Source organism: Schistocerca nitens, chromosome 9, assembly GCF_023898315.1.
Source record: "Schistocerca nitens isolate TAMUIC-IGC-003100 chromosome 9, iqSchNite1.1, whole genome shotgun sequence".
In the NCBI taxonomy this organism is placed as follows: Eukaryota; Metazoa; Arthropoda; class Insecta; order Orthoptera; family Acrididae; genus Schistocerca; species Schistocerca nitens.
Genome location: NC_064622.1, coordinates 1,871,607 through 1,878,559, shown reverse-complemented (window position 1 = coordinate 1,878,559; position 6,953 = coordinate 1,871,607). Strand labels below are relative to the sequence as shown.

The 6,953-nt window shown below is 44.2% G+C and overlaps 1 pseudogene; it reads right to left on the bottom strand.

Annotated features, from left to right (window-relative positions):
* Positions 1–462: 462 nt before the first annotated feature.
* Positions 463–580, bottom strand: LOC126204770 (5S ribosomal RNA; annotated as a pseudogene).
* Between the last annotated feature and the right edge of the window lie 6,373 nt (positions 581–6,953).

Here is a 6,953-nt window from a genome sequence, read left to right as displayed (position 1 = left end):
CTTTTTTGCGTTGTACTTAAGCCTTTAACTTTTGCAACAATTTTGATTATTTGGTATTCTACAACTATAGTAAGATTAGAAATCGTCCCTTGTACGTGAAGATAGCTCGATACTCCATAGTGTTTGTCTGAAACGGAAATGTCTCCCTCTCCCCCTAATTCCCACCTTCCTAGAAAAATTAATTTAAATAAAATTTAGAATGACATTGCAGTTGTGCTGAAAATTGTAAAAAAAGTATCAGCTGATAAAAAAAGTAAGTAGTACTCCGTCATCAGGCCACATGTGGCCCACAGGGACCGTCCGACCGCCGTATCATCCTCAGATGAGGATGCGGATAGGAGGGGCGTGTGGTCAGCACACCGCTCTCCCGGTCGTTATGATGGTTTTCTTTGACCGAAGCCGCCACTATTCGGTCGAGCAGCTCTTCAGTTGGCATAACGAGGCTGAGTGCACCCCGAAAAATGGCAACAGCGCATGGCGGCCCGGATGGTCACCCATCCAAGTGCCGGCCACGCCCGACAGCGCTTACCTTCGGTGATCTCACGGGAACCGGTGTATCCACTGCGGCAAGCCCGTTGCCGTAAGCTGATAAGGGAAACACAAAAGGGTAGTGAGTGGTGGGAGATCTGATCGGGCGAAGTTCTGGCTTCTGTCACCGTAGACTTCGAGAGATTGGAAAAAGGAGAACACATTGTGGAAGCAGAACAGGAAGCACCGTTCGATCATGAAACCTGTTCTGTATCGAAGAATAAACATAGATACACCAGCAACTCCCGTACCCATATGGCCAATAGCAAGGTAGTAGAGTGAGAAAACGTTAAACCGTAAAACAGGCTGCCTCTCTATTTTCCAAGTAGTGACGGGACTTAAATGAATAATATTCATCGCAACGATGACTGCGGCGTGGTTGGCCACACCACGAGGACGTTATCTGAAGTGTGGAGAAGCGACGGTGCCGGCGGGATAGGGGGAGGGCGGCGGTCCTGGTGCTCGCCACGAGTGCGACGACCCCAGTGATGGTGGCGGCAGCAGAAGCAGCGGGCCTAGTGGTGGTGCGCGCGCCGCCAGTCCTCCTTGATCATGTCGGCCGCCTTCTCGGCCACCATGATGATGGGCGCCACGGGGTTCCCGTTGGGCACCTCCGGGAAGACGGAGGCGTCGACGACGCGCAGCGCCTGCACGCCGTGCACGCGCAGCCGGGCGTCCACCACGGCCGTGTAGTCCCACGAGGGGCCCATCTTGCACGTGCCGGCCTGCAACAAAGTCACCTGTCTGAAGGGGAGCAGCCTGTTCTATTCAGCGTCTTAGTGTGCTCTAGTTTTATTTTTCGTACGCGCGACAGCCAAAAGCGTACCTGAGATCTGAGATACGGGGGTAGGTCAGGGGGGAGGGGGGGCAGTGACGTAATTACAGTGATTTGTGCCAATTTCAAATTTCATCCCGGCGCCACAACCTCCTGCCGATATATCACTATTTTTTTTAATCCTCTTCATTCCTTAGCCCGTTCGGTTGTTTACTGACAAGGAGACGGCACGACCGTGGGGTCGGGGATTTGTCCGAAGTTTTGTGTGGTGAAAGAGGACCCCTAACACCTCACGTGGTTAAAATATTAGGACGCACCACCCGGAAAATCCCGAGAAAAATCAATCCAAAGTTTCTTAGGCGTCTTATGAGTATAAAATGTTAGTCCATTGCCGACCCGCCGTCTGGCCTACATGGTTAGCGCTCGGACCCTTACGCCAGAGGTCTTGGGTTCGATTCCTCCTGCGGCACTTTTTTTCTTCTGTTGCTTGCAAAATTGCAGCGCATTGTTACAGAACACTCGTGAAATTAATTCCCGGGAAGATTGTACAAAAATTCATTCTATAATTCACCGTCAATTATCGTCACCAATATTCCGAGACATGATTCAATATTCCTGGTTTGCCTCAAAATCATCAGAAACTCAAAACATTTTCGTAAATGTTAATGGGGCATGTTTTTGTACAGACTTATTGCTAACGCCCTGTGATTGAAAAATATCCGCCTTCATATGTTGCGCAAGATGTCGCAAAAATTATAGCTTTTTTTGTTTTTACGATAATTACCACTGCGGTTCTTGTTTATAATTATTATACGTATAAAAACTAAATGTTTCCCAATCGACTTTGTTATTCTGATTAAAAACCCAATGTTTTCCCTCATATAATTTACAATTAAAAATGGAAAACCCACCGCCATGAATAGAGTTGTTGGACAAAAAGAAAATAATTTTTATTCCATGATGTAACTAATTTGTTAAAGATAATGTAGGTTTTGCAAAACTTTCTCAATAATTGGTGGAATAACAAAAGAAAATGAAAGAGATGAAAAAAGAGTGCTAGATGAGGAATCGAACCCGAGACCTCTGGCGTAATACTCCGAGGCCTAAACATCTACGCCAGACGGCGGCTCGGCAATGGACTAACATTTTATACTCATAAGAAACTTTGGATCGATTTTTCCCGGGATTTTCCGGGTAGTGCGTCCTAATATTTTAACCACGTGAGGTGTTAGGGGTCCTCTTTCAGCACACAAAATTTCGGACAAATCCCCGACCCCACGGTCGTGCCGTCTACTTGTGAGATCAAAAGTACTTTCATACATATAGTAAAATATACACCCGCGGTATACAGGTAGCGTCTTTGACTAGTAATCGAAACTTCGTGTGTCCTGCGTTCGATCCCACCCGCTGCTTAAATTTTAAATGAAAATCATCAGCAATGGCAGCCTAAGATTTCTGGTGTAAGGAGTCACCCTCGTTCTGCCACCGGCGGTGTCAAAAAGGACGGAGGGAGGAATGTATTTCCGGGCAACCTCTTTTCCTTGGGGCGGGAAATGGGCCCAAGGCGGAAGGATCGGCAATGTCCACTGGCTTGAGGATGCAGAAGGGTGTGGAAACAATTGTATTAAAGACACATAACGCGTATCCACAGGACGTTTGGCCTGTAATTGAAGAAAAAGTGACATGATGATCTGTCCTTTTGCAAAAGATTCCGGACTGGTCCGCCATCTGGATCTCCGGGAGGGGATTGCAGCGGGAAGGTAAACATGAGAGGAGGACAGAATAGTCAATGAGAGGGTAACATTCTACTAGTCGGTGGGCGGGATGTCGAACGTTTCAACTTGGTAAGAAAATAAGGAAAATGTGAAAAGGGAAATCGAAAGGCACACTCTAGAAATAGTGTGAAATGGTCGAATGAATACAGGATAATATCAACAGGAGCAGAAAATGTTACAACGGGGGAAGTATTCGTTATAACTACGAAAGTAGGGCAGAGAGTGAGTCGCTATAAATAGTTCGGGGACAGGGTTGTTCTCATCAGAATCGACAGCAAACCAAAACCTACAAGTAGTTCAGGGATACATGTCGAATTCACAGGTAGAAGACGAAGATCTAGGACAAATATATTAAGGCAGTGAACGTTTATTTCAGTATATAAAAGGAGATGAAAGTCTAATAATCGTAGATGACTGGAAATTTGTAGTAGTGCAAGTAAGAGAAGGTATAATTACGGTAGAATATAAGGATTCAGTACGAACGGGAATAGAGAAACACTCAGTTCTGCAATAAATATCAGGTAGTGACAGCAACTACACGGTTCAGAAATCACGAGGGGAAGAGGTGTACTTCGAAAAGACCAGCACACACGGGAATATTCCATCTGGATTACATGATGGTCAGGAAGAGATTCCGAAGTCATGTAAAGTGTACCAGAAGCTGATATTATCAGTAATTAGTAAGGACGATGAGTAGACAGAATTTAAAAGAATCGTCAGGAAGAATCAATGTGGAAAGAAGTGGATTACGGAAGAAAGTTGAGATGCTTTCGAATTTCTGCAAAGCAATTAATACTGCGATAATGAATACCAAAGTGGGCAGACCAGTTGAAGAGGAATGCACATCACTGAAAAGTACAATCATAGAATTTTGACAGACAAACGAAGGTACACGGAAGGTGACTACGAAGAAAGCATGGGTAACGGGAGAAATATTCCAACTGACCGACGGAAGAAGAAAATACAAAAATATGTATGGAAAGACAGGAACACAGCGATGTAAGTTACTTAGAATCAAATAAAGTGGAAATGCGGGGAAGCTGAGGCGAAATGGCTGCAGAAAAATGTGAAGAAATCGCAAAATAAACGGTCGTCGGAAAGACATTCAGCATACAGCGAAGTCAAAACAATTTTCGGTGAAATTAAAAGCAAGGGCCTCAACATTGAGATGCATTGGGAACTCCACTGTTAAGTGCTAAGAAGTTGGGAAGAGCACACTGATGGTCTCTACGGGGGGATGGCGGATATGGGTGATGACGTAATAGAGCAAAAATGGTTTTCGATAAGAAAACACAGGGGATCCAGTATTAGAGCCAGAATTTAACCGACGTCTGGGAGACTTGCGGTCGAATAAGACAGAGATTATATATAACATTCCTTGGGAAGAGCTAAAATCGTTGTGGGAAGAGACAAATAAAAGACTACTCAAGTTGAGACTCGAGACGTACCATCAGACTTTCGGGAAAACATCATAAGCACAATCCCGAAGATATCGAGGGCAGGTAAGTGCGAGACTACCGCACAATCAGCTTAGCGGTTCATCCATCCAATTTTGCTAACAACAATTACATACAGAAGAATGCTAAAGAAAACTGAGTATCTGTTGGATGACCATCATCTTCGCTTTAGGAAAACTAAAAGCACCAGCGAGGCAGTCTGACATTGTGCTGGGTGGTGGAGCAAGATTTTTAAGAACGTCAAGACACAAATGGTTCAAATGGCTCTGAGCACTATGGGACTTAACATCTGTGGTCATCAGTCCCCTAGAACTTAGAACTACTTAAACATAACTAACGTAAGGACATCACACACATCCATGCCCGAGGCAGGATTCGAACCTGCGACCGGTAGCGGCCGCGCGGTTCCGGACTGAGCGCCTAGAACCGCTAGACCACCGCGGCCGGACGTCAAGACACACCTCATATGATTTGTCTACATACAAAAAGAGTTCGACAATGTAAAATGGTAGAGGATGTTAGAATTTCTCAGCAAAATAAGTTTAGGGTACAGGGAAAAGGGAAAGACTTTGAACGAAGTGCTCTAATGAAAAAAGGTGGAAGACAGGAATGCTCTCTCTTTCAGCCCTACTTTTTAATCTGTACATCGAAGAAGCAACGACGGAAATAAAATAATATTTCAAGAATGGGATTAAAATCTGGATTGAAAGAACATCGATAATAACATACCCTGACGACTTTGCTGTCCTCAGTAAACTGAAAAGAATTACAGGAACTGCTGATTGCGATGAATGATAAGTGAATGATATGAGTGTGGACTTCCCCCCAAGAACCATGGACCTTGCCGTTGGTGGGGAGGCTTGCGTGCCTCAGCGATACAGATGGCCGTACCGTAGGTGCAACCACAACGGTGGGGTATTTGTTGAGAGGCCAGACAAACGTGTGGTTCCTGAAGAGGGGCAGCAGCCTTTTCAGTAGTTGTAGGGGCAACAGTCTGGATGATTGACTGATCTGGCCTTGTAACACTAACCAAAACGGCCTTGCTGTGCTGGTACTGCGAACGGTTGAAAGCAAGGCGAAACTACGGCCGTAATTTTTCCCGAGGGCATGCAGCTTTACTGAATGGTTAATGATGATGGCGTCCTCTTGGGTAAAATATTCCGGAGGTAAAATAGTCCCCCATTCGGATCTCCGGGCGGAGACTACTCAGGAGGACGTTGTTATCAAGAGAAAGAAAACTGGCGTTCTACGGATCGGAGCGTGGAATGTCAGATCCCTTAATCGGGCAAGTAGGTTAGAAAATTTAAAAAGGGAAATGGATAGGTCAAAGTTAGATATAGTGGGAATTAGTGACGTTCGGTGGCAGGAGGAACAAGACTTTTGGTCAGGTGAATACAGCGTTATAAATACAAAATCATATAGGAGTAATGCAGGAGCAGGTTTAATAATGAATAAAAAAAAGGGAATGCGGGTAAGCTACTACAAACAGCATAGTGAACGCATTATTGTGGCCAAAAGATAGATATGAAGCCCACGCCTACCACAGTAGTACATCTTTATATGCCAACTAGCTCCGCAGATGAGGAAGAGATTGTTGAAATATACGATGAGATAAAAGAAGTTATTCAGATAGTGAAGCGAGACGAAAATTTAATAGTCATGGATGACTGCAATTCGATAGTAGGAAAAGGAAGAGAAGGAAACGTAGTAGGTGAATATGGATTGGGGCTAAGAAATGAAAGAGGAAGCCGCTTGATAGAATTTTACACAGAGCATAACTTAATCATAGCTAACACATGGTTCAAGAATCATAAAAGGAGGTTGTATACATGGAAGAAGCCTGGTGATACTGGAAGGTTTCAGATAGATTATATAATGGTAAGACAGAGATTTAGGAACCAGGTTTTAAATTGTAAGACATTTCCAGGGGCAGATGTTGACTCTGACCACAATCTATTGCTTATGACCTGAAGATTAAAACTGAAGAAACTGCAAAAAGGTGGGAATTTAAGAAGATGGGATCTAGATAAACTGACAGAACCAGAGGTTGTAGAGAGCTTCAGGGAGAGCATTAGGTAACGATTGACAAGAATGGGGCAAAGAAATACAATAGAAGAAGAATGGGTAGCTTTGAGAGATGAAATAGTGAAGGCAGCAGAGGATCAAGTAGATAAAAAGACGAGGGCTTGTAGAAATCCTTGGGTAACAGAAGAGATACTGAATTTAATTGATGAAAGGGGAAAATACAAAAATGCAGTAAAGGAAGTAGGCAGAAAGAAATACAAACGTATCAAAAATGAGATCGATAGGAAGTGCAAAATGGTTAAGCAGGGATGGCTAGAAGACAAATGTAAGGATATAGAGGTGTATATCACTAGGGGTAAGATAGATACTGCCTGCAGGACAATTAAAGTGGCC